Here is a 27,868-nt window from a genome sequence, read left to right on the forward strand (position 1 = left end):
CCTGAGCCACCACCGTGGGGAACTCACCATGCGGCTAATCCGGCGGCACTAAGGGGACAGACGCAGGAGGAGCACAGGCCGAGGAAGGATCAAAGCTGCGCAAGAAAGATCGCAGCCATCCTCCCCCCTCCGCATGAAAACGCGCCAAGAAAGAAACGCGCAGTGCATCATCACCTGCAGACATCTTGCAAGAGCCAAGCCGGCGGTAAGACCTCACCAACTCGGCTTACCCTGTCAGGAGGAAGTCCTTAACACTGACCTCCCCTATATATATCTACCCATATTCCTCCTCCCACCGGCTCTCCCCTTCCTTCCTTACTCCACCTACTACTTCTTTAACCCCTTACTATCATCCCTCCTAACCACTAACCAGGGCCTATTCTTTACCCCTAATCAGGGAAACATAAGGGGAGGGGAGGGGGAAGGGGGACCAACAGTCCCTCATCACCCTCCTTACCCTGTCGGGTGCTCTCCAGGAGCAACACACAGGAACCAGGGCACCAGCCACCAAACAGCCCAGAGAAACCACACTGAACGCTGCGTCCACCTCAGACACGGTTCACACCAGGTCATTGCCAGCATGCATCCCCAACCAGCACACAGCCACTACACCAAAGGGATGCACCCAGCACACAAAACAAGAACCTGAACCACTGAGAAATGGACGAGGAGAAACGCAAACACGAGTGACGGTTCACACCAACTGCAACCAACTGTCACCGGGAACCGCACTGTTAACAGCGTCTCACCTTTCACCCTCCCTCCGGAGGAGAAGCATGTGCGCCAGAAAATGGCAGGCGACACATGCTGGGCCCTCTTCCGAAGGCACCAAGCAAGGAGCCTTTGTGGTCATACTGTCACGGTGGGGAGTGGGGGAAACCCCCCACCGTGCGGTGTCAAATGGTAAAAAGGGGATCAGCCTGGCCAAAAGGAGTAATAAGGGAGCAGGTCACCTCCTACAGGGTCCCTAATCCTCTCCCTGACTCCTCACCGTATGAGTGGACCCCGATGGTAAGACGACTCATACTCTGGATTCCTAGAGACCCTAAGTCGCCCTGGTAATCCCTCACCAAGGACCCGGAAAGAGACGACCTGTTCACCCCAGTTATGGAGGAACAGAAGTTTCTATCTGAGGCCAGGCTGCAAGGAGAGGGGAACACATACAGCATATGGAGATGGCAGGTAAGCGAAACCCATAACACACTTACCTGCCACAGACACACTGACTGGAACCCATGCACAAGTGCTGCTGTCCACACCAACATTAAATGACACAGCACACACCACAAACCACACAGGAACCCAGGACACCCATAGCTGCAATAAACATGAGACAGGGGAATGTCTAGCAAACATGCTGGACACCAAACATCACCAGCCATACAACACCCTGAACATAACCCACGCAAACCAAAATGTAAGAAGGGAAGGAGAAACCATAAGAACATCAACATCTATGACCACAAGGGTGGCCCTCACTGGACAGATGGAACACCCTGGACTGGAGCAGAGCTCCAGCACCAACGACAGCTGAAGTACCAATGACTCCAGCCAGGAAACCACAGAAGATAAAAGCCAAGAGACCACACCCAGTCAGGGAGTTAACCCTTACAGCAACAGACAGAGGGAGGCTACAACTTAAAGGGGAAGTGCACACACAAGCATACTAAACCACATGTTACCATTGGCAACAGCATGCGTGGCAACCATGTGCAATGAGCAGGACCGTGGTACGGTTAGGCGGACGCCAAAGTATGCAGTGGGTCTGGATATGGGTATTTTTAATAGTTTTTGTTTGTGACGCCAATTGCAGCGTGCGCAGGGTACAGTCTCAGGGGCCTTTAAGGTGTTGCAACTCACGTACCAGGTGAGGAATGCCAGAGTGGTATAATGTCTCTGGGTGGCAGTAGGTATAGTGTCAACGGCGTCTCCTACCTTGGTACGGCTGGACTCCTGGATCCTGGCTCACTTGCAATAAATGAGTGTTGCTAGTAGGAGTAATTGAGGGTTTTGGTAGCAATAATTGAGATCCAGACTTTGGATATAATTCAACTTGTCTTTACTGAAGGCAGCATTAATCCATATGAGATACAGCGATAGTCTTGGGTCCCAGCAGGTATTGGCAATGTATGGCAGGGATCAATATCTCTTCTGCTCCTATCATGTGCCTGAAGAATATGGCAGGAATCTATCTTCTGCTCTGTCTATCTTCTACTGTGTTGGGTACTGACTAGCTGAGGAGGACTTTGGCTTCTCCAGGTCTCTGGATAGTTACTCACAGTTATGCTTACAGGGAATGGTTCGTCCTGAAGTTCTGGAGATGGCTGCTTGCTGGTCACCAGTTGAGGCTGAAGGGCTCAGACTGGGAAGGTTGATCTTTGGTCTCAGCCGAGACTAGATTCTGGCCTGGATCCCTATTTCTGGGAGCTCCTACCAGCACAGCCTTCCCCTTGCAGGGAGAGCTGGAACACTAACTCTAACTTCCTTTCCTCCCCATGAGGCAGGACATGGGCGAGCCCACTCTGCCCAAAGAGGGGGAGATAAACTGGAATAAACTATTCCAGTTTAGATATGCTAAACTGAACTAAGGTCCTGCTAAACATTGCTGCCACCTGCTGTTGTACATGAAAATTACAGCAAATACATGTAACAGGCTTAGAATATGCACATTTGTGAGAATGTGATGTTAAATTACACAGGATGACAATGCAGATACACTTAGGAGATTGTAGTGGGGTAAAAGAGTTTCGTAACATAACTCTGGGATGTTACACATGTCACAGCAATCACCCAGAAGGCTGAGACACTGCCACCGCATGTTGCCGCGGGCAACCGCAAGTGTGGCAACAGTGTCACCGCGCAAACCAAAGGCCGTGACACAAATAAGGGACGTGGCCCAGGTCGTGGTGCTGCTGGTGGAGCTCCTGTTGCAGGGAGAGGACGTGGTCGATCTGTGCCAGCTACACGCACAAGTGAAAACCCTTCCTCAGGTGCGAGTAGGCGACAGAACCTGCAGCGGTATTTGGTCGGGCCTAATGCGGCTCTACGAATGGTGAGGCCTGAACAAGTACAGGCGATAGTAGATTGGGTTGCTGACAGTGGATCCAGTTCCTTCACATTGTATCCCACCCAGTCTCCTGCTGAAAGACCACAGTTGGCACCTGCAGCCAATGTCCATCAGTCTTTCACCTCACCCCTTTGCAAATCAGCCAAGCAATCTGAGCCCCAAGTCATGCAGCAGTCTCTTCTGCTTTTTGATGACTCTGTTAGCAGGGTTTCCCAGGGCCATCCACATAGCCCTGCCCCAGAAGTGGAAGAGATTGAGTGCCCCGATGCCCAACCACTTATCTTTCTAGATGAGTACATGGGAGGACCATCGCAGCATGTCTCGGATGATGTTGAAACACAGGTGCCAACTGCTGGGGCTTTCGAAAGTATGCAGACCAACAAGGAGGGCAGGGGTGAAGACTGGGTGGAGATGATGTGGAGGACGATAAGGTCCTCGACCCCACATGGAATCAAGGTCATGCGAGTGACCGATGTAGTTCGGAGGAAGAGGCGATGGTCGCACAGAGCAGAAGAGGGAGCAGGATGCAAAAGCGGAGCGGCCGTCCTCTAGACAGTACGCCTGCTACTGCCCACCGCAGCAAGGGACCAAGCACACCAAAGCCAGCTCCAAGGAGTTCCCTGGCGTGGCAGTTCTTCAGACAATGTGCTGATGACAAGACACAAGTGGTTTGCACGCTGTGCAATCAGCAGCTGAAACGAGGCATAAACGTTCTCAACCTGAGCACAACCTGCAATGCACGAGCTGCAGTGGAGTAGACACCTCAAAAACCAAGAAAGGTCTCTGGCTCCTCTTGCTTCCTCTTCTGCTGCAGTCTCGGCCTCTTCATCCACCTCTGGAGTGACAGTGCCACCTGCCACCCCGCAAACAGAGGATCTGCCAGCAACACATCCGCAGTGGTAGATACTAGGGGACAGGTGGACCTGTCGCTTCGATTCACCCCGACACCCGGGGAGAATAGGAGTAGCAGCCGTTTCCAGGAACAGGACAACAGTTTGGAAGAGGAAAGTGGATGGCCATATTCCGCTTACAATCCACCAACACGTCCGGAGAAACAGGAAGGGGTTTATCCTAACCATTCCAGTATGGAACGGATAAACTTTCTGTTATGGATTTGCAAGGAGATCCCAAAATACGATCCCAATGTAGATCCGTTCACTTCATGCAATATTTTTGAGGGTCACTGTAATAAATATTCAGTGGCTCCTGAATATCGTATGGAGCTGTTAAAATTGTGGTTACTGACACACCTTAACCAAAGGTATGAGGTAACGGGGAGGATGCAACCCACGAATGGCCAGTTTCATGATAAGGAGGAAGGCCTCTCCATACTCACAAGATTGGCCACGGGTCATTGGGACGTCACTCCAGAGGTCCTGTCAAAGTTCAAGCCTACTATACATGATGAACCTTTGTCATTGTGTAGTCGGTTTAAAGCAATGTACAGGAGGGTTACTAAGGATCAGGGTATTGGGATTCCACAAGGCATGGTGCGCATGTTTGTGGAAAAGTTCCCATACCTTGATACTGCAATCCGGCTAAGTGCAGCTAGGGAGCCATCCCTCACGGATGCGGTCATGATTATTGAGCAGTATAGACAGGATATACTGCACAATAAGAAGTCCGTTAAAGTGTGGGAGCGTGTGCCTGTACACGTTAGATCACAAGATGAACGGGTACAGCACACAAGGTCTGCATCAGCTGTTCGCCCCACGGCCCCGCCATGGGAAAAGTCAGGAAACATTTGTTGTTTCCGTTGTTTACAATACGGGCACATCAGAAGGAATTGTCCACAATGGGCAAGGAGTAACTGGACAAATCCGGAAAAGACTGGCAATAATAATGGTTTCAGAATGAAACCTAATTTTGCCAAGTCAGTGGGGGAAGACGTTGATAAGAATCTGGGACATTCACGACAGCCAAGCGTTTTGGTGATTGGCCTGGTGAATGTCCCAGGGGGTGTGGAATCAAAAGATTCCACACCAAATACTCAGGGTGAAAGTGCACAAGTGGCAGTATGCACCTCACAGGTACCTACTGGGAGTCTGGTGGACATCGACTGAGGGTTAGGGGTCCCTCAAGAATTGGCACCAGTATGTCCCATCATACTGGACTCTTCAGGGAGACCCCACATAAAAGCCACAATAAAAGAACAGGAAACGAAAATCATGCTTGACACGGGTGCGGAAATTTCTATTACTAATGTCAAACACGATTAACACCCCAACGGCCCCCAATGTGTAGTGATCGGATGGCCCACAGAATTGAAGAGGTAATCGTCCAGATTACCAGGTGCACGACTCTCAGGATACCCATGTGGTATTACCCCGGTTCTGATAACATTATTGGAACCGATGTAACGACACAAAATGGGTGGATCCTGGATTTGGCAAATTGCATTGTGTGAAAGGGTACCAGACGAGCTAAGGTGTTTGTCATCCAACGCCAGTGTCTGGGACCACCTTTGCAAGCAGTAGAGAATTCTACTGATGTGCTCGAACACAAGTGGCCTGAGGTCTCACACAATCTAGACCTGGAGCTTATTGTGTACGAGCATCCCGAGCTGTGGGCCCAGAGCAAAAACGACTCCACCTCAACGCCAATACCGATTTCCACCAGAGGCCACCCATTCAATTATGGACACTGTCCAGGAATTGAAGACTAGGGGAGTGGTCATTAAGGGTAATTCAAAATGCAACAATGTATTAAATATGTGAGAGAGAATCTAAATCGCACATCCTCGTACTATGCTTTTAATATAACAACTGTTTTAATTTCCAGCATGATAAAACATGGCTATACAGCACTATTATCAATAAATATAACCTTATGCTATGCACTATTAGGAGGCATTGGTATACAGTTTGATCAAAGAGCATAGGCCCACTTACCACGACAAGGTTGCCTCTTCAAGTGGGGACCTACTCTAACTTTGGCGCGGCACTGTGCAGCGACCATTGCGCCCCCACACCGCACCAGCAGGCAAACGGGACCCAGCAGCCACACAGCGCCCTCACTGTGCGGCAAAGCCACCTAGGCCCCGGGCCCCATCACTCCACCAGCATAGCACAAAAGCAGCAACGGCCACCGCCCAGCACCGCATAATGTGAACAGGTGCAAAGAGCTCACCTGTTCACAGCCTCTCAGGAACACCAACTGAGAGGTGGTAGGACTTTATAAACCCTGCTGCTGGGTCCCATTGCCTGCTGGAGCGGTGTGGGGGCACGATAGTCGCCGCACAGTACTACGCCAAAGTTAAAGTAGGTCCCCACTTGAAGAGGCAACCTTGTCGTGGTAAGTGGGCCTATGCTCTTTGATCAAACTGTATACTAATGCCTCCTAATAGTGCATAGCAATAGATTGATAATAGTGCTGTATAGCCATGTTTTATCATGCTGTAATTTAAAACAGTTGTTATATCAAAAGCATAGTAATGTGGATGTGCGATTTAGATTCTCTCTCACATATTGTATATATTAAAATGCAACAATGCCCTCTGGCCAGTCAAGAAAAGGACACTAATGCATGGAGGCTTACTATAGACCTCCGGGACCTCAATAAATACACCCCAATGTCCGCTCCAGTGGTGGCCCAGACTCCCAACATCATGGCCAGAATAAGCTGCAAAAGCAGCGTATTCTCGACCATAGATGTTGCTAACGGGTTCTTCTCCATCAAACTCACTGAGTCATGCCGGTACAAATTTGCCTTTACGGTGGGGGACAAACAGTACATGTTTGCTGTACTGCCCCAGGGGTTACACAGCAGCCCCACGTATTTTCATCAGGCAGTGGCGGCCGTACTGAGTGTGTTCTCACGGCCGGAATGCCTTCTACAATACGTGGATGACTTGCTCTTGCATACAGAAACCATGGAGGAACATTTGGTTCTGTTGAGAGAGCTGCTGGGACTCCTGGCAAAGTCAGGACTCAAGCTGAGTCCCCATAAGGCGAATTTGGCCAAAACTGAGGTAACCTTCCTTGGGGTCCAAATTTGACAGCCCGTGTGGAAGCCATGGTGAAGTTACCCAGGCCCGGCACTCTTCAAGATTTGAGGAAATTCCTGGCGGTGGCCAACTTCATGAGGGAATTCATAGAGGATTTCGCTGCCAAAGGGAAACCTCTCTATGAGCTCCTTCGAGGAGAAGAACCCTCAATCAAAGGTTGGTCCGATGCGCAGGAGGAGGCCTTTTCAACTTTGAAAAGGGATCTCTCCTCGGCGCCTGTGTTGGCCACTCCACATCCAGATGGGGAAATGGCCATACAGGCGCATGCAGGGATAAAGTCTATCTCAGCGGTCCTTTTACAGAAAGTAGGGTATGAGACCAGACCGCTGGGATATTTCTCCAGGCTACTTTCACCCGTCAAACGAGGGTTCGATGAATGTGCCAAGCAACTGGAGGACATACACTATGCCGTCAAGACCACCGAGCATATTGTAGGCTTCCGGCCCCTCACCTTGCAGACTCCACATTCTCCTTTAGCCCTCTTGCTCCGTGATACTCTCCCTGGAGTCTCCCAACAGAGATTCAGGAGATAGATCATGGATCTCAGTGGCCGGAATCTGCAGGTGGACCACAAGGCCAAGTATGTTCTGTCCCAGTTGCTAAACCTGAATGGAACCAAACATGACTGTGGCCAACCAGAACTAGACGACTCACCACAGATGTTCAGGACTGACAGGCGTCCAGATGACAGAGTCATCTTTGTCGATGGCTCTCGATTCTATCTGGATGGGGACTATGTCACGGGTTTTGCTGTGCTGGATGAGACCACTGGTACCCAGAGTCTTGTCAGGTTACCGGGTCACATGTCGGCACAGCGGGCAGAGCTAGAGGCTGTCAAAGAAGCTCTGCTTCTTCAGCCCCCAGGGAAATGAACTATATATAGCGACAGCTCATATGTAGTTCGCTCCCTCAACCTGCATCTTGACATATGGAAGAGGAGAGGATTTGTGGACAGTCAAAACAAACCTCTGGCTCATGTGTCAGTCCTGAAGGAGCTGTGGGAGTGGGGCATGGCACACATTACGGAAGCAGCCATTATCAAAATCCCTGCGCATCAAAAAGGGGACGAAACTTTGATAATTGGTAACAACAAGGCAGACGAGCTGGCAAAACTAGCGGCAGTGTCTGGTACCCTCCGGGAACCAGGCACTGGGCCACTACCAACGCACCGGATTGCAACGCGTACCCATCTGAGTGACGGCCCGGTGTCATTTGAAGAGTAACAAGCCAAAGATCCTCTTCTAATGACACATATCAAATCACCACAGTATCCCTGGTCTGTACAGCAAGGGATCCTGTGTTACGATACCGGTACTCAGCAACTTCCTCTTCCGGTGGTCCCGCAGCATCTGCAAGCAGAGCTGACGCGATTGAACCACCAACTGTTTGGACACCTCGGCCGGAATAAATTCTTGCCTCTCCTGAGAGACAAATTGTACTGGCCAGGAATGTCCAATACAGTAGAGGTTACTCAACAGTGCCTGGTGTGTGCTCAAGTCGACCCAAGGGCGTCAGCCCTGAAGCCGGTGTTGCAGCGAGTTCCTCCTGCTGATGGTCCGTGGTCTGCGATACAAATAGATTTTATCGGACCATTGCCGACCGGAAGTCGTAACTGCCGTTACACACTGGTGATAGTGGATGTCTTCTCAAAATGGGTAGAAGCCATCCCCACGGTCAACGATACGGCTGCCACCACTGCCTGTGTTCTCTGGGAACAGGTTCGGTCACGATGGGGTATCCCCAGAGTGATAGAATCAGACAGAGGGACCCATTTCACGGGTAAGGTAATGAAAGCGCTTTGTGGTCTCTTAGACATAAAGCAAAGGTTTCATGTGTCTTACCACCCTCAGTCTGCGGGCATCGTGGAGCGGATGACCGGACCATCAAAACCCGGCTTTCCAAGGCACTGCTGGAGAAAGGTTCCTCTTGGGTAATCTCTCTCCCCGCCGTGCTAATGGGTATTCAAGCCACCGAGGCCTCCAGTACTGCTATCTCCCCGTTTGAACTTATGACCGGACGTAAGATGCCCCTATGTCTGCCTAACGAACCCCAAGTGTCGGGGCCCACAAAGAACGCCATCGCCAGAGACATGTTTCTCCAACAGGTTCAGCAGAACCTGAAGGAGTTACTGCCTCATGCAGCTATATGGTTGCACAAACCGTATCTACAGGGGGAAACACCAATGCCCGCTGTAGGAGAAATGGTGATGGTGAAAGTCGGGCTGGCCCACGGGACGCAAACTGGGAAGGACCCTACAAGGTCCTTGAAGTAATGGGAGACACCATGCTGAAGGTACAAAGGCCAATCACAAACAAAAAGAAATCCCGTAGACGGCAGGAAGTCTTGTGGATTCACATCGACCAGGCCAAGGCCACCCGAGCCTCCCCAACTCAATAACGCATACCGTTCCAAGTCGGGTGAGGGGGGGGGGAAGGCTTGGTGGGTCAATGGTGAATCCATTACACTTATCACACTCCATCTAATTACAGAACACAAGAGGGAGATACGCCATGGGACCACATTGCCAGGGAAGAGCTGGGCGTCCTCTGAACGGGATACGTCTCCAGCTTGTGACACTGGTGGTAAGATTGTTGATGGCAGGATCAGTCTCTTCAGGGGAGGGCCTGGGGACAAACATTGGTATGGCCAACATATCACTTAGTGGACCCAGCCTTTTAATGGTGGAATGTTTGGGTGGCAAAATCCGGAAACCATCCGAGAACTTTACCTTTACATCGGGTCAGTGGTATCTGTATGGTTTCCAGAGAGAGGGTTTTGCCAACGGTGTAATTCAGCATTATACCCCGGTGGAGAATGTGTCTGCCATACAACATGACTTACACGCCCTTTGTCTCAAGGAATTCAGACATTTTCAGGACTCGGACCCTACACCTATCAAATCCTTAAGATGGGTGTCTAGGGACCCACACTTGCACCCTTACCAGCAAGTGAGAGTCAACACTACTACGGTGTTGTGGACCAAGGAGGGAATGCTGAGTCCTGAAGATGTCACTGGGGCAGAGTACAGTGGTTGGTACATCCTGAAGGCTTCCTTCCTGGGGAACGATAGCCAGGACAGGTTAAGGGTTAGGACGTATTTTGATAGGCCCATTCCAGTAAAAGGCACCCTGAAGGCTTATTGCATGTTGAGGGATTCCCAGATGATTATCACCAGGGAATCCAGTTATGTTCAGGGATATGTGTCCACAGATTACTTGCGAACCAGTATAATGATGTTAAAGTTAAACTGCAGTGACTCTGGTCAGGCCATTTGGAATGACCAGAGTGGTCCGGTAAAACTGGAAGGCCTATACCGAGCCACAGTTTTAAAGGTACGGACCGATGCCAAGGACCCTAGGTATGTTCAGTTAAAGGGATCTCCATCCATACGGTCTTTTATGATCACGATCATGAGAGACAACAGTGTTCCTGAGGTGACACCTTTTTTCAACAGCGCCGCGGGACCGCGATGGGATCGAACGTCGCGCCGCCGTACGCAAACAGTTACATGTCATCGTTTGAAAGTGAATTTGTTTATTCCAATCCTTTATATTTAAAGCATTGCATATTTTGGCGTCGATTTATAGATGACGTGTTTTGCGTATGGCGAGGCGACGTTCGATCCCTCATGGAATTTAACAGTCATCTTAACTCCATTTGGAGTGAGCTTCAATTTACCATACACTTTGATTTTCAACAAATATCCTTTCTTGATACATGTGTAAAGCGCAAGGATGATGGTACAGTGTATACTGATTTATATATCAAGGATACAGATCGAAATAGTCTACTTACCTACACTAGTAGCCATCCCCCAGCAATCAAGAAGGCGATTCCTTTTTCACAGTACCAGAGGGTTAAAAGGATCGTGACTGATCCTGACACCTGTGAAATTAGGTTGCAAGAGATGACGAAAAAGTTCCTCAACAGAGGCTATCCCCTACACTTATTACAATCTCAAAAGTACAAGTTAGATCAACCGCAGGGACAGAAGATTATTAAACCACCACGTATCCCATTAATAGTGAAGTACCATCCTTGGACACAGAGAATAAGGGGCATAATCAATAAGCATTGGCACATCATATCTAGATCATATCCACATATGGAGATATTTCAAAATTCTCCAATGATGTGTTTCAAAAGAGCGGATAACATTCGTGACAAAATTATTAGAGCAGACATAGGCACTAACAAACCTATAGTCAGACAAACCACATTGACTACTCCGCGTCAGGGCACATTTCCGTGTTTAAATTGTAACAACTGTTCGAGTGTCATTAGAGGTTCAACTTTGACCCACCCTCATTCTGGAGAACAAATTCCTATTAAAGGCATGTTTACATGCGACAGTAAAAATGTCATTTATATTTTGAAATGTCCCTGCGGTTTGGTCTATGTAGGGGAAACCTCAATGCGGATTAAAGATAGATTAAGTAAGCATAAGTCCACTATCCGCACTGAGAATTTGCTGTTACCCCTACCACACCATTTCCATGAGAAGCGTCATGCGATATCGCAGTTGCGGTTTCAAGTGATTGAGAGTGTATCTTTACCTCGCCGTGGCGGCGACAGGAACAGTTTGCTTTTAAAGCGTGAGGCTTATTGGATCCACCGATTACAAACTGTGGATCCAAGGGGGCTCAATCGCGAGTACAATATTTCCAGTTTTACTTAGCTCTTGACTATATTATTCTTATCATAAGAATTTAGATTATAATAATATATATTTCATTTGTCTCTTTCAGCGGACCTGATTCCTGAATTGTTATCAACTGTTCCATTGTTTCACCAATGTATCCACATTGATCTTTTTTTTTTTTTTTGGTTTATTGCATCTTTCATTACTTCACCTGTGTCAGCCCTGAAGTGGGTGGAGCTACATAGCATGATGTCATTTTCCTTTTGTTTTGTTACTCCTCCCTCTCTCTGTGTATAAAAGAGATGTGATAGGAGTTTATTGTATAGTCTGAAGAAAGCACGTGTTGTGCTGAAACGCGTCACTATATGTCTTTAATATGTGACTGAATAAACGCAACATTCATCATCATCGCGAGTGCCGGTCCTTCCTTCTTTATTGCAAGTATTGGGACGTCTCCCCACTGACTCGTGCACCGCGTCTATTCCAGCAGTGCCGACCCTTTTCTACATAAGGATACTATTTCGTCACCTATGCCCACTGGGAGCAGGAAACCCAGATGGTGATGTTGGACACTAATCCCTGGAGGTGAGATTTGGTGTGCAACAGGGTAGATACCCCTACGGTCGATGTATGGATGGATGGATGGTACCCCTATGACTGAAGAATACCGGGGTAGATATGTGTTTTCTGATTGTAAAGACCCCAGGGGCAGGGATATTAACTTTGACATCAATATAGATGGTTCGTTTAAGTGGCCTTTTTGCGAGGCAGTAGACGAAGGATGCTGGACCTTTACTCAGTGGGTCTATCTGTCCCAAACCAAACCTGTAGGGAAGCTAGTGTTACAGGCTGGAGAAAACGAACAGTGGCATCCGTTCAAAGGAAGGGGGCAGATCTGTGTAACAGTGGTGAGGGTCCCCTACGATACAGAAGATCTCCAACCGGTAAAACCGCATTCGGACTCTTGCACCGCCCCTATCCATCAATTGGCAGATCCGCAGGTCCAAAGCGAACTCTCGGACAACCTTAAACATATTGTCTAAGCGTTACACAGTGGCCACTTCCCATTCAACCTCTGTCAGCGAATAAGTCCACTGATCTCTCCTTTCGCCATCAATCATACCAACTGGTGGGTGGTTCAGTGGCATGGATGTCGAAATTTAACCTGCACTGCTTCGTCCTTGGCACCTGTGTCCGGTCGCCTCAGACAGGGATACAGTGCCATCAATCTAGGAACGGTGATGAACAACCGAACGGAACTTCATCCCCAGCTCCCCTCGAGCATTCTAACCTATGAAGAAGGCCATCCTTCTTTGTTTGACACTGAGGGATGTTGGTTGAGAGAGGATGCCATCCTCTGTCAGGGTAGTCGGGATCGGGTGCTTAGGCACCAGTGCTGGAACACCGAGGGGATCTGTGAGATGAAGGCCAACCCAATACCCTCGTCCTCTTTAAAATACTTGGGACAGGGGTATTGGTGTTGGTACCAAGGGGGTAACGAATCGTATACAATTTATGGACTTAATTGTACCGAGCGAGGAGTACTCCTCCCCGGAGCGTACTGTACCCTTAGTTCCGTTCTAGGTCTGGACGTCGCAGAGCAGCAAGGAAGAACCCCGATTACCCCGGAAAAAAGACTCGACATTCGCCCCGATGTTCCTGTGAGACTCCAGAAGATTAGTTTTGGCTTCGGCAAAGAAATTAAAACAGCTCCTGCTGGACTTCAGCCAAGAGGAAGAAATTATACAACATCTTCGGGAGACGGAAAAACAGGCCACCATCCGACTTACCCTTGACCGGACGAAAATTACCGTGGTTGCCACAGCATTGGACAGGGACTCAAAGATTTCATGGTGGGAGAGTCTTTTTGGATACAGTCCTAAGGCAATCTCGTTTTTCAATTTACTGATACACCCGGTGGTAGTGCTTCTGGTTCTGGTTGGACTCATGTACCTAGGACTGTGGTGGATGTACCGGAGGGTCAAGAGACTAGCAGACCAACTAAGCCAGAACCAGACGGCACTTCACGAACTCAACCGCCGGAGGCTCAGGACTTGATTTCACCAAAGTCCTGAAGCCTAAAAAGATCCAAAGGACAGGACAATTTGTGTGTGTGTGTGTGTGGGGGGGAGGGGGGGGTTCAGGATGGCAAATTATCCTGAGACCCCATAAACTGAATTTTCATATGAGGTTTTGGGAGGTACATCCTATGCCTTCCTGAGACCTCATACAGTGGGGGAAATAATTATTTGACCCCTCACTGATTTTGTAAGTTTGTCCAATGACAAAGAAATGAAAAGTCTCAGAACAGTATCATTTCAATGGTAGGTTTATTGTAACAGTGGCACATAGCACATCAAAAGGAAAATCGAAAAAATAACTTTAAATAAAAGATAGCAACTGATTTGCATTTCATTGAGTGAAATAAGTATTTGAACCCCTACCAACCATTAAGAGTTCTGGCTCCCACAGAGTGGTTAGACACTTCTACTCAATTAGTTACCCTCATTAAGGACACCTGTCTTAACTAGTCACCTGTATAAAAGACACCTGTCCACAGAATCAATCAATCAAGCAGACTCCAAACTCTCCAACATGGGAAAGACCAAAGAGCTGTCCAAGGATGTCAGAGACAAAATTGTAGACCTGCACAAGGCTGGAATGGGCTACAAAACCATTAGCAAGAAGCTGGGAGAGAAGGTGACAACTGTTGGTGCGATTGTTCGAAAATGGAAGGAGCACAAAATGACCATCAATCGACCTCGCTCTGGGGCTCCACGCAAGATCTCACCTCGTGGGGTGTCAATGGTTCTGAGAAAGGTGAAAAAGCATCCTAGAACTACACGGGAGGAGTTAGTTAATGACCTCAAATTAGCAGGGACCACAGTCACCAAGAAAACCATTGGAAACACATTACACCGCAATGGATTAAAATCCTGCAGGGCTCGCAAGGTCCCCCTGCTCAGGAAGGCACATGTGCAGGCCCGTCTGAAGTTTGCCAATGAACACCTGAATGATTCAGAGAGTGACTGGGAGAAGGTGCTGTGGTCTGATGAGACCAAAATAGAGCTCTTTGGCATTAACTCAACTCGCTGTGTTTGGAGGAAGAAAAATGCTGCCTATGACCCCCAAAACACCGTCCCCACCGTCAAGCATGGGGGTGGAAACATTTTGCTTTGGGGGTGTTTTTCTGCTAAGGGCACAGGACAACTTATTCGCATAAACGGGAAAATGGACGGAGCCATGTATCGTGAAATCCTGAGCGACAACCTCCTTCCCTCTGCCAGGAAACTGAAAACGGGTCGTGGATGGGTGTTCCAGCACGACAATGACCCAAAACATACAGCAAAGGCAACAAAGGAGTGGCTCAAGAAGAAGCACATTAAGGTCATGGAGTGGCCTAGTCAGTCTCCGGACCTTAATCCAATCGAAAACCTATGGAGGGAGCTCAAGCTCAGAGTTGCACAGAGACAGCCTCGAAACCTTAGGGATTTAGAGATGATCTGCAAAGAGGAGTGGACCAACATTCCTCCTAAAATGTGCGCAAACTTGGTCATCAATTACAAGAAACGTTTGACCTCTGTGCTTGCAAACAAGGGTTTTTCCACCAAGTATTAAGTCTTTTTTTGTTAGAGGGTTCAAATACTTATTTCACTCAATGAAATGCAAATCAGTTGCTATCTTTTATTTAAAGTTATTTTTTCGATTTTCCTTTTGATGTGCTATCTGCCACTGTTACAATAAACCTACCATTGAAATGATACTGTTCTGAGACTTTTCATTTCTTTGTCATTGGACAAACTTACAAAATCAGTGAGGGGTCAAATAATTATTTCCCCCACTGTAGTATTGTGTATATCATAAATGTCCTCGGGTTTAGGTGGGTTGGGGAGGGGAACTGTGTAAATACGATGTATTTTGTTTGAATGGGGGTAAGATTAGGGCACGATAGGGACAGGCCCCCTCTGTTTGCTATTTGCCACCTTGAACCCATCTGTCCTCTGTCCATGGGAGAACCGCACTCATCCTTCAATCAAGACGGAACAAGGGATGTTGGACGAAAGTCTTGCTTAAAGAAAGTTAGCGCAGATGGAAAATTGAGACTGTGAGGGTGAACCCGCTCCAGGTTCCTTGGGGGTGGACAACACCTGAAGATCGGCATTAATACCGAGAGACTGTGGGGGTGTGGTCACTCCAAATTCATTGGGGGTGGCCGACACCGGAAGATGGTTCCCTGAAAGAAAGGCCTGTTCTGTGAGGGTCAAACCGCTCCGGAAGTCAGGAAAAGACGACAGTAGGAGGGGCTGATACCGGAAGATGGAAGCAAAAGATGTCAAGAAAGTTCCCGCGAGAAGAAGACGGTGTATCCTGTGGATGGATGAGTAGGTTACGGTGAAGGGCAGGTCGGAGGAAGCTGGATGGGGGATGTCTAGGTACTTAAGGATCAATGTGCACTACAGTTCTTCCTGAACTTCCACCAAGGATGGGGGTGAGGGGGACAAATATGTCTCAACCCTTTCCCCCAAAAGATTGTTGAATTTCCAAAAACAGGGGGATTGTTGAGGAAGGGTTGAAATATATGCATATATGTGTATGTATGTATGTATATATATATATATATATATATATATATGCATGCGAACACGTGTGTGCATGTATAATATACATACATAAATAGGCACATTATAGGATGATGTGCGCAGATGTGCCCAACATCCCAGCCTGGTGGTGTGCGATAATGAGCAAAATCTCGTAGCAGCTCTGGGACTAACCGGTTTGACGCACATCCCTTGCCTGGCGCATGTGCTGAATTTGGTGGTGCAGAGATTCCTTAAAAATTACCCCGATATGTCAGAGCTGCTACATAAAGTGCAGGCCGTCTGTGCGCGCTTTCGGCGTTCTCACCCTGCTGCTGCTCGCCTGTCAGCGCTGCAGCGTAACTTCAGCCTTCCCGTTCACCGCCTCATATGCGACGTGCCTGTTGAGGAAGGGTTGAAATATATGCATATATATGTATGTATACAGGGCCGTTTGAAGGAATTTGGGGGCCCCAAGCAAAATAGACATGAAGGGCCCCCCCCCCTCCACGCCCTCCCCACCTTACGCACAGTGTGACCTCAAGTCTGGGGCCAGGCTGAGGCAGTGCGGGACAAATTCTATATACCCCCTCCCCTCTACCCTACCGTGAAACAGATATTTGGATGGACATAACATTGCTATGAAATATACAGTAGAATACAGCACCACTTACCTGTTACATCCAGTGACATCTCCTGTGATGTAGACTTTCCTCAACGTCTTCATTCGGAGATAGGACTGTCATGACACCTTCTTTCAGTCGCTTCTCGTCTCTGCAAAGTTTCGCAGAAAATGTTTTAGATTCCTCACTTTACTATCATCTTCAGATAACAGACGTCCCCTTCCCCCGTAGTGCCCATAAGTATAATGCTCTCTGTATAATTATAATATATAATGGCCCCCTCTGTATTATTATTATTATAGTGACCACCTCTGTAGTATTATAGTAATAATTATGGCCCCCTTCAGCTCCTCCAGCATACAGTCCCGTGTAAGATACATCACTCCCCCTGCCTTCAGTCCTTCTTGCAAACAGTCCCATGTAAAATACATCACTCCCCCTGCCTTCCGCTCCTCCAGCATACAGTCCCATGTAAGATACATCACAGTCCTGCCTTCAGCCCCTCCAACATACAGTCCCATGTAAAATACATCACTCTCCCTTCAGCTCCTCCAGCATATAGTCCCATGTAAGATACAACCCCCAGAGGATGCCATCTGCCCATCTCTGCTGTCCATATACCAGGCCTACCAGTATTACCCCTTCATATACCGCCTGGTCACCCCACACCTAACAGTCTGAGTCACTTGTCTCCCTGAGTGTTAGGTGGGGTGACCAGGCGGGCAGGTGGTATATCAAGGGGTAATGCTGGTAGACCTGGTATATGGACAGCAGAGATGGGCAGATGGCATCCTCTGGACAGTACTGTCTCTCTGCTCATCCTTCACCAGCACCCTGACTGCCACGGTCCTGCTTGGCCCGGCTCTCATGGCACTTCACTGCCTGATGCTTGGCTATCAGCACTGAGTGACAGTCAGTGTCACAGTGTGACTGAGTCACTCAGGGTAGGCCTGGTATATAGACAGCAGAGATGGGCAGATGGCATCCCAGAGAGGCAGTACTGTCTCAGTGTCCCTGGTCATCCTTCACCAGCACCCTGACCGCAGTGCAGTGCCATGGTGCCATCTGCTTGGCAGCCTTGGCCTGGCTCTCATAGCACTGACTGGCACAGTGGCACTTCACTCATATTATCATATATTACCCCTAAAGCCTGCCTGCCCGCCCTCAGCCCATGCCAACACAGTACATTAGTCACTACTGACCTAATTACACACTCAGGGGGTGGGACTTTGGGACTCTGGGACAGTAACACTGACTGTCACTCACTCTGTCTCAGGGTCGCTTGAATCACTGTCTCTAGGCTGGACTACAGTCTACTACTGATTCAGCGACAGTGCAGCAGCCATCTTCTGCTTCTTCTTGCTCCGGCTCCTGGTTCTGCACTGTCTTTCCTGCCTGGAAGGTGGGCGGAGCCTATCGGGAACTGCCGTGCATGCCCCGCCCCCTCTCGCCTCCTCACTCTGCTCTGCAGCCGGGCGCTGTGTGAAAAAAAAAAAAACACAGCGTCAGCGATTTAACTTGTGCCAGCCCAGCGAAGGAAGCAAAACAAGCACCGGCTCTGCTTGGGGGCTTGGGGCCCCGGGCCAGCTCGGGGCCCCAAGCAATTGCTTGTTTTGCCTGTCTGTTAGCGACGGGCCTGTATGTATATATATATATATATATAGATAATTGAAGGAGTAGGGCACACCTACATTCAGATACACATGGAAGAGTTTTTCTAGACAATAAATTTATTTATACCAGAAAAAAATATATATACATAAAATATTATTAAACATATATTTGCATGCTATTTAGACTTATAGTCACTTTAAAATTATAAAAATTGCAAACATCCATAAAAAGCAACACTAAAATATAAAATTATGGGAAAAATCCTAGGGAAGAAATGTCCTGAATAGAGTCTCAAATTTTTCTGTTATTTTCTATTACTCTGAATGTCCGTGTTACATTAATTGTCCAGTGGACCTGATATCCACGCTATTTGGACGCAGTCCGTGGTAATCAGGATTTTAGAAAGTTCACAGGTTAGTTTCAATGTAGCCGAAGTGAGGATGTGTGGTTGAGTCACTCACATTTCTTTTGCTACAAGTTTAGCAATACATCCAATCACTTTGCCTGTGTATACATCCATACGGCATTGGTTTTACTTACAGTTCAGTGAGGCCGGACTAAAAGCGGAGCTAAAGGGAGGCCAGCATGACGCTGGTTTGGTTGGCGAGGAGTCAGGCGGTGGAAGGGTTAATTAGGTTTGCAGCCGGGAGATGGAGGGGTTGCCGGGGTAACAAAAGGGGGTGTGGTGAGGGGTATATATAGTATGGGGGAAGAGGGGTTCGGGGTGCCATTTTGTTTGGGCGGTTTAGACAACTGACGTACCTGACTCCTCACCATGTCAGTGGAAGAAATGCTGGCGCAGATCAGGATGGAGGCGGAGGCCCGGGGACCCGACTGGTTGAGGGAGCAGTTAGGAGGCCTGCTTCAGGGACCCCCAGTGGCGGCGGTGATTCCTGAGGTTGGGGCTAGACGGCCGCGGCGGGCCCGACCGCCGGCGCGCTTAAGCCCGGATGAAACCCCACGGGTCAGACGCCGATTGCGGAGCCCCTCCGGGGACCCTTCACGGCGGGGAGCGGCGCAGCAGGCTTCAGTCAGGCGTCCCCGCCGTGGGAGGAATCCAGTGCAGCGGCGGGCCCATGAGCAGAGCGGGGATGTAACCCCCCTCCCCCCGCTCTCTGCAGCAGCGTCGGCCAGATCCGGACCAGGGTCTGCGGTTTCCCCCAGTGTGTCCGGTTCTGGGGGGGCCGCTCAGCGTGGGAGAGGGTCCGCTGTCGTACGGGCTGTGCAGGAGGCTCCCCAGGATTTGCAGTGATTTCGGAGATGGCCACGCCCCCCATTTGACTGTTGCCATGCCAGGCAGAAGCTGGAGGGATGCTGAGGGAGAAGTAACAGTGCGGCCTGAAGACAGATGCAGCGCGGCAAGTACATCTGCGGAACGTCCTGTTGGTGAAATGGAGCGTCTGGATGCCGGATTAGCGGCGGCGGGATTCACAGCACCCGCGCGCCCTGGTGAGATATCATGGGGTCCCTTTTTGTCTTTACTGGGCTGTCCGGGGGGCGTCGGGGGTGCAGGACGGCCAGAGGAGGTGGGTAGGAGCCTGGGTAAGATCTTGGGTGGAGTAGCTGGGTGGTTGTCGGGGGTCGGGGCGGGAGGAGCATCGCCGCTGCCGGCTTGGGGTGTGGGGCCTGGGGCCGGGGGGACGGACACGGGGGCGAGTTCGGTGTCAGTGGGGTCGGCGTCAGTGCAAACTCAGGCTGGGGGTGAGGAGGATAGGCCGAGAGTGGATGACGGTGCACGGGGTGAGGTGTACGTGTGTTTTGAGGGTCCTTTAGGGGCGCACTTAAAACAGGAGGTTAGGGAACGGATCTGGAGGGGGGAGTATGTGGAAATATTTTCCCTGCTCCCGTTGGAAAGGTTTCAGCTAGATAAGGTAAGGAAGGATGAGGGTAAAAAAGAGGAGGATGAGAAGCGGCGCTACCGCTTGATTCCGCGTACGTTTGCTAACTGGTTGCAGGCGTTCGCAATTTTGGCTAGCGTCATTGGTGAAAAGGCGCCGGAATGTTGTTCGGCGCTGTTTTGTTATATGGACGCGATTGGGGAGGCATACCGGGTTTATGGGGGTACGGGTTGGCTCCGATATGACGAGCAATTCCGTCAGAGGAAGGTGGTCCGGCCTAACATACGGTGGGACCACAAGGATATTGGGCTGTGGTTAAGGGTAACAGCCCCGGTACGGTCTGGGCAGCCCTTTCGGGGGGAGTCGGGGGGGTCAGGTCAAGGGAATTTCGCGGCCGCTTCAGCAAGAGGGTTGTGTTTCTTGTTTAATGACGGAAACTGTAAATTTGGGGCAAAGTGTAAGTTCAAGCACGAGTGTACCAATTGTGGAGGGTCTCATGGAGCGAATCGATGCTTTAGGGGAGGTCGGCAGAGAGGGGGGGACAATGTTGGAAAAGGGTCTGACGCCGGTGCAAGTGGAAAGGATGGCACGGTTTCTAAATAGGTACCCGCGGCGGGAGGCGGCGAGGTTGCTGGCTGAAGGTTTTCGAGTGGGTTTTGTTATTCCGTCAGTTTCGGGGCAAGGGTATGGGGTGCCTAAGAATTTGAGGTCAGCTTTAGAGCATCGGGAGGTAGTTTCTGAGAAATTGGCCAAGGAAGTGATGTTGGGTAGAATGGCGGGGCCGTTTCCCGTTCCGCCGTTGGTGAACCTGAGGGTGTCACCGTTAGGGGTGGTTCCCAAGAAAGAGCCGAATAAGTTTCGGCTTATTCATCACCTTTCTTTTCCAAAGGGGGCGTCGGTCAATGACGGGATAGATCCTGAATTATGTTCGGTGATTTATACGTCATTTGATGCGGCTGTGGATTGGGTACGGAAGTTGGGCCCGGGAACGTTGCTGGCAAAAATAGATATTGAGGTGGCGTTCCGTTTGTTACCGGTGCATCCGGAGAACATGCACCTGTTGGGCTGTTGTTGGGAGGGGAGTTATTTTGTGGATAGGTGTTTGCCGATGGGGTGCTCCTTGTCGTGCGCCTATTTTGAGGCATTTAGTTCGTTTCTTGAATGGGTGATAGTTGAGGTGTCCGGTTGTTCTTCAATTATTCATTATTTAGATGATTTTTTGTGTCTAGGCCCGGCAGGTTCGGGAGTGTGTTCGTTGCTGTTGCACACGGTGCAGGCAGTTTTTGGTGAGTTCGGGGTTCCGTTGGCGGAGGGGAAGACAGAGGGGCCGGGTACTGAGTTGTGTTTTTTGGGGATTGTTATTGACACGGTGAGAATGGAATGCAGGTTGCCGGAAGATAAGTTGGTGAATTTGAGATTGGTAGTCGGTAGGGCAAAACGGGTGGCAAAAATTAGGTTGAGGGATTTACAGTCTTTGTTGGGTAAACTTAACTTTGCATGCAGGATTATGCCAATGGGGAGGATTTTTTGCAGGCGTTTGGCTCTCGCGACTGCAGGGGTTAAGTCTCCTCATCATTTTATTCGGCTGGGTAAGGAGTTACGGGGAGATCTGGAGGTGTGGGCACAGTTTTTGGAGTTGTATAACGGGAAGACGTTGGTGATGGGGGGGGTTGTGAGTAATGTTGATTTTGAGCTGTTTTCGGATGCGGCTGGGGGGGTTGGTTTTGGGGTGTACTGTCAGGGCAAATGGTGCGCGGGAAAGTGGCCGGACTCTTGGGTTGCTAAGGGTTGGGTCAGGAATTTGGCGTTGCTGGAACTGTTTCCAATTGTAGTGGCGGTGGTGCTGTGGGGGGAAAAATTTGCGAACAAAAAAGTGCGGTTCCATTGTGACAATATGGGAGTGGTGCAAGCAATTAATAGTCTTTCCGCGTCATCTCCGCTGGTTGTGAAGCTGTTGCAGTTTTTAGTGCTTAAATGTTTGTCCATCAATGCTTGGATTGTGGCGGTCCATGTTCCGGGAGTTTCTAACTGTATTGCGGATGCCCTTTCTCGTTTTCAGTTGGATCGGTTTCATCAGCTGGTTCCGGAGGCGGAGGCCGAGGGGTTGGATTGTCCAGCATGTCTGTGGGAAATCTTGGAGGAACGGTAATGGGGCTGGTTCGGGCTTCCTTGTGTCCTGGCACCTGGGCTGCGTATGGTAAGGCATGGGAGGATTGGGAGAGTTGGTGTGTGCAGTTAGGTTTACAGGAAGGGGACTGGGAGATGGCGTTATTGTTATTTTTGGGTCACATTAGGGAGGAAGGTTGGTCTGTTGCACGGTTGAATAGGTGTGTGGCAGGGTTGGCCTTTGGGTTTCGGTTGAGGGGTTATTTGGATTTTACAAAAACATTTTTGGTGAGACAACTATTGAAGGGGTGGAGGAGGGAAAAACGGGTGGAGGATGCTAGAAGACCAGTGTCTTTTCAGTTGTTGATTGATATGGGGGCTCAGTTGGAGGCAGTTTGCAGGTCTAGATGGGAGGTTTGCTTATTTAAAGCGGCTTTTTCTTTAGCTTTTTTTGGGGCATTTCGGTTAGGGGAATTGGTAAGCAGTAGTGTATCAAGGGCAGGGGGTTTGCGGTTGGAGGATGTGGATTTGTATGTGGATCGGGTGGAAATACGTATACGGAAGTCGAAAACGGACTGTGAGGGCAGGGGAAGGCGGTTGTCTCTGTTTGAGGTTCCGGGATGTCCGCTTTGTCCGATCAGGTATTTGCGGGAGTACGCTGGGGGGAGGGGCATAGGTATTGAGCCTTTTCTGAGACACGAAGACGGGTCATTCCTGTCTCGTTTTCAATTCTTGGCAATTTTTAAGCGGTGCTTGAAATTGTTGGGGATGGATGCGGTAGGTTATACAGGGCACTCTTTCAGGATTGGCGCTGCGACAGAGGCGGCAAGATGGGGATTGAGTGAGGAGGTGATAAAGAAGATAGGGCGTTGGGAGTCTATCCGTTTTCGCTCGTATGTGAGGATTGGGAGATTGTGATGGGTGTAGGAGGTGTTTCTGTTGTTAATGCGGCTGTTTTTTTTTTTGTTGTTGTTTCATTCTAGGTTCACAGGCGGCCTTGGTGTGGATACTTGGACACTCGTTCGTGTTTTGGGGGGCAATAAGAGCGGATGTCCGACAGAACGGGCGGCAATTGGGATTTGCACACGAGGTAGCGGTGTTGCGGTGGCTCGGGATGAGAGGTATGCTTTGGGGTGGGGTTTTGAGGGAGGTGCATAGGTTTGTGCGCTTGGATCGCCCCCCAGACGTTTTGGTATTACACGTTGGGGGGAATGATTTGGGTTCGCGGCCGTTCAGGGAATTGATTAGAGATATTAAATTTGACCTACTGAGGTTATGGGCTTTGTTTCCAGGCATGATTACGGTTTGGTCCGATATTGTGCCTAGGCGGACGTGGAGGGGTGCGCGGTCTGTGGATAGGTTAAACAAGGCCCGCATTAAGGTAAACAGGGTGGTCGGCAGGTTTATGGCTAGGAACGGGGCGGTTGCGGTGCGGCATGCTGAGCTTGAGGATGGTGTGGGCGAGTTTTGGAGGGCTGATGGTGTGCACCTTAATGCGGTGGGAATTGATTTATGGGCGTTAGGAATCCAGACTGGTATTGAGGTGGCTCTGAGGATGTGGCGGAGCGCGCATTCTTAAGGTGGTCAAGTTGCGCGCTGTTGGCGGTGGGAGGTCCTAGAAGTTGGTGGATATGGTGTTAGTGGAGAATGGGAGGGCCCCCACGGGTGGGGCTGGACTCTCATCGGTTATCAGGAATCAAGGATTAGGCGCCCATCACCTGGTGCCTCCGAGCTGGCGTTCATCGGCTGGGGGCAAGATGGAGTTGCCATTTGGTTTGGTAATTTATCTTATGTGGGCTTCTAGGACTTCCCTCGTCATTTACTTGGTATTGGAGTTAATGTTAAATTATTCATGTGCTGTTATGTTATGTAATAAAACGGCTGCTGTGGCCGAATTTAATCCGATTCTTGAGTCTGACTCTTATTTGGTAAACGGGGGGTTGGTAAGAGGGGTAAGGATAGGAAGACCCGAGCAGTCTAACCAATACCCTAGTCAAGTAGATTTATGCCGGCTGTACTGCGGTTGACGTGGCGTCCCACGTCTAGTACGCTTACAGGCTGCGATGTAGTTTCCAGGAGATAGATTCAGGGATCTGCAGCAATCAACTGTGGGAGTGCCGTCTCAGTGGTTTTGTGTGGTTTAGTTCCTGCACAGGTGCGCAATCAAGCAAGCAGGTCAGATGTCACTGCGGCTGTTGATTTCAGGTTTTTTCTTTACCAAATTTTTGGGATACTGATCCCACTATTCCTGGTCGATTTGAAGCGCTTCAATGTATATTTAGTCTCATGGGGTTATCCTTCACCAGACGCGTTTCGGAGTTAACTGGACTCCTTCCTCAGTGGTTGATTTTCCCATGAAACTAGTCGACTTTATATAGAGATGTACAGGTGTACACCAATGCCTCATCCAGCATAGAGGCAGGGCAGAATGCTGGTTGCAGAGTGCTATTGCATTTGTGTCTTTTTCCATGTATAATATATATACATACATAAATAGGCGCATTATAGGATAATGTGCGCAGATGTGCCCAACATCTGCGCACATCTGTCCTTAATATTCCACAGGGGCTCATTGTGGCCCCTGTGGGGAATACGTGCCCCCTTATACATGTGCCCCCATATATGGGTCCCCTTATAGTATGTTCCCCTTATAAATCGTATATCCCCATATCCATAGGCCCCTTTATATGTCCCCAAATTGACCTGAAACCAGGTGCATCAGTTTGAATGTGCCCCAAGCATTTACACTGATGCAATCTGGTAGATTGCATCAGAATGACCGGACAAGGGTCCGGTCATCCTGATGACTACAAAGAACTCAGATTCAACAGAATCTGAGTCCTTTGTTTTAAATATCTCCAGCGCTGCTGGAAATAATTATGCATGATAGAAGAAAGGGAGAAATCTCCCCTCCTTCTATTATGCGCATTCCGGCAGAGCGATTACTATCACGCTGCCCGGAATGCAAAGTGCTACAGGTGGGAGATCAAAGGCTTCTCACACCTGTCAGCAAGTGGCGGGGCCCCGATGCGCTCGTGCGGGGACGTAGGGTTTCCGGCCAGTCATTCCCAAGTGGCTCTGAGGGTGGGTTCCTGCACCCAAAAAAGCCAGGTACACAATTGTCCAGCCAGGGCACAGTTCTGGAGGATGACGAAGTGGAGGATGAGGAGGAGGAGATAGAGGAGGAGGAACCATGTTCATAGCAGGGTGGCACGCAGACCAGCTAATGGCCATCACTGGTGCGTGGCTGGTGGGATACAGAGGACACAGACGATACACCTCCCACAGAGGACAGCTTTTCCCACATTTCAGCTCTTTTTTAAAAAAATTTTTTTATCTCCCTTAAGTTTGGTCTCTTTTTCTCACGCTCCCTCTCCTGTGTGGAACCTTGATTTGCCGATAACCGTGATCAACATGGTAGGCTCAGAAAAGAACATTGAAAGTTGATAGAGAAGATATCCAAATGGATGGTGGATGTCACTGGGGCACCTCTACATAGGTATAGAAGTAAATTTGAGGCACACAATTTTTCAATTTGTAATAGGAGCATTTATTCATTAGCATATAATGCTGTCATCCATAGGCCCAATCTTTTTCAGATTATGCACATATTGGCAGAAACCGTACGTTTCGGTCGCGCAGGACCTTCATCTGCGGTTTTATCTACAATACAATAATGGACATGAGCTGGATCGTAGCATATATAGCAATGGAATTTAAATACATAGTGATATTTTTTATATAAAAAAATCATAGAAAAAATCAAGTGTCATAGAAAAATTCAAACAAAAAAGGGGGGGAAAATTCCTTGGAGAATTATCATACATTGCATAAGGGGTATGTGGAACACACTGTGCACATCAGATACATCAAACGATAGCAATATGGGTAAAGAGCATGTCATAGCCTTCTAATAGCCAAGTGGACCATGTCTATAGTGAAATTAGTATCAAATTAAGGTACTGATGTGTTACAATGTGCACCATTGTAACACATGGCCTGCTATACAAGACCTCAGCATGGGCTGTTATACCAGCATGTTCTTCCACATTCCGGACTACTACCGATCAGGACACCATATTTAAAGGGCTAGGCTATATACTATGAGGGATTATGATTATATGTTATTATATGTGGTTACTCTTTTGGTGGTGACTGTATATACGTTATACTATTATAGGGCAGGGGTGAATGGTGCACATTGTAACACATCAGTACCTTAATTTGATACTAATTTCACTATAGACATGGTCCACTTGGCTATTAGAAGGCTATGACATGCTCTTTACCCATATTGCTATCGTTTGATGTATCTGATGTGCACAGTGTGTTCCACATACCCCTTATGCAATGTATGATAATTCTCCAAGGAATTTTCCCCCCCTTTTTTGTTTGAATTTTTCTATGACACTTGATTTTTTCTATGATTTTTTTATATAAAAAATATCACTATGTATTTAAATTCCATTGCTATATATGCTACGATCCAGCTCATGTCCATTATTGTATTGTAGATAAAACCGCAGATGAAGGTCCTGCGCGACCGAAACGTACGGTTTCTGCCAATATGTGCATAATCTGAAAAAGATTGGGCCTATGGATGACAGCATTATATGCTAATGAATAAATGCCCCTATTACAAATTGAAAAATTGTGTGCCTCAAATTTACTTCTATATTTACCGGCTATTCATAGCCCTTGATTGGCACCTAAACGCTGAACTAATAGAGTGCGGTTCTCAAATTCTTTAAACCTCTACATAGGTGACAGGAACATAAATTTAAAAATATCGTCAATTACATTGTCAGGTGAAATCTTTCAAATTTTGCCGGATAGAAACACCTGCTCTGCATAGTTGACAGGGAATAAAATTTAAGAAATTCTTCATTAATTGATGCGCGACACATCCTTTCATTCAATGCTTAAACTTTAAAAAGTTGTCCCACTTTTACACTTTAATACTTTGTCCCATATTTCCGCTCTATAATTTTAAATTTAAAAAAATTAATCCTCCCTTGGATGTGGTCTCTATTTCTCACGCTCCCTCATCGGCCTGGAATCCTGATTCCCCGCCACCCGTGATCACCATGGTAGGTGCATAAAAGAACATCAAAAGTTGATAGAGCAGATATCAAATTGGATCGTGAACATCATGGGGATGTCCGACATGGTGGGGCAGTAAGTATGCACATGCCTACACGAACTGACTGACAGGGGTCAGCCCCTGCAACTTCTGGGTCACCAAATTGGGCACATGGCCTGAGCTTGCCCTTTACCCCTTGGAGGTGCTGGCCTGCCCTGCAGCCAGTGTATTGTCTGAACGTGTGTTTAGCACGACTGGAGGGGGTTATCACAGGTTATATTTCCCAATGTTTTGGGGTGTACCTTGATTTAA

Source organism: Bufo bufo, chromosome 3, assembly GCF_905171765.1.
Source record: "Bufo bufo chromosome 3, aBufBuf1.1, whole genome shotgun sequence".
NCBI classification, from domain to species: Eukaryota; Metazoa; Chordata; class Amphibia; order Anura; family Bufonidae; genus Bufo; species Bufo bufo.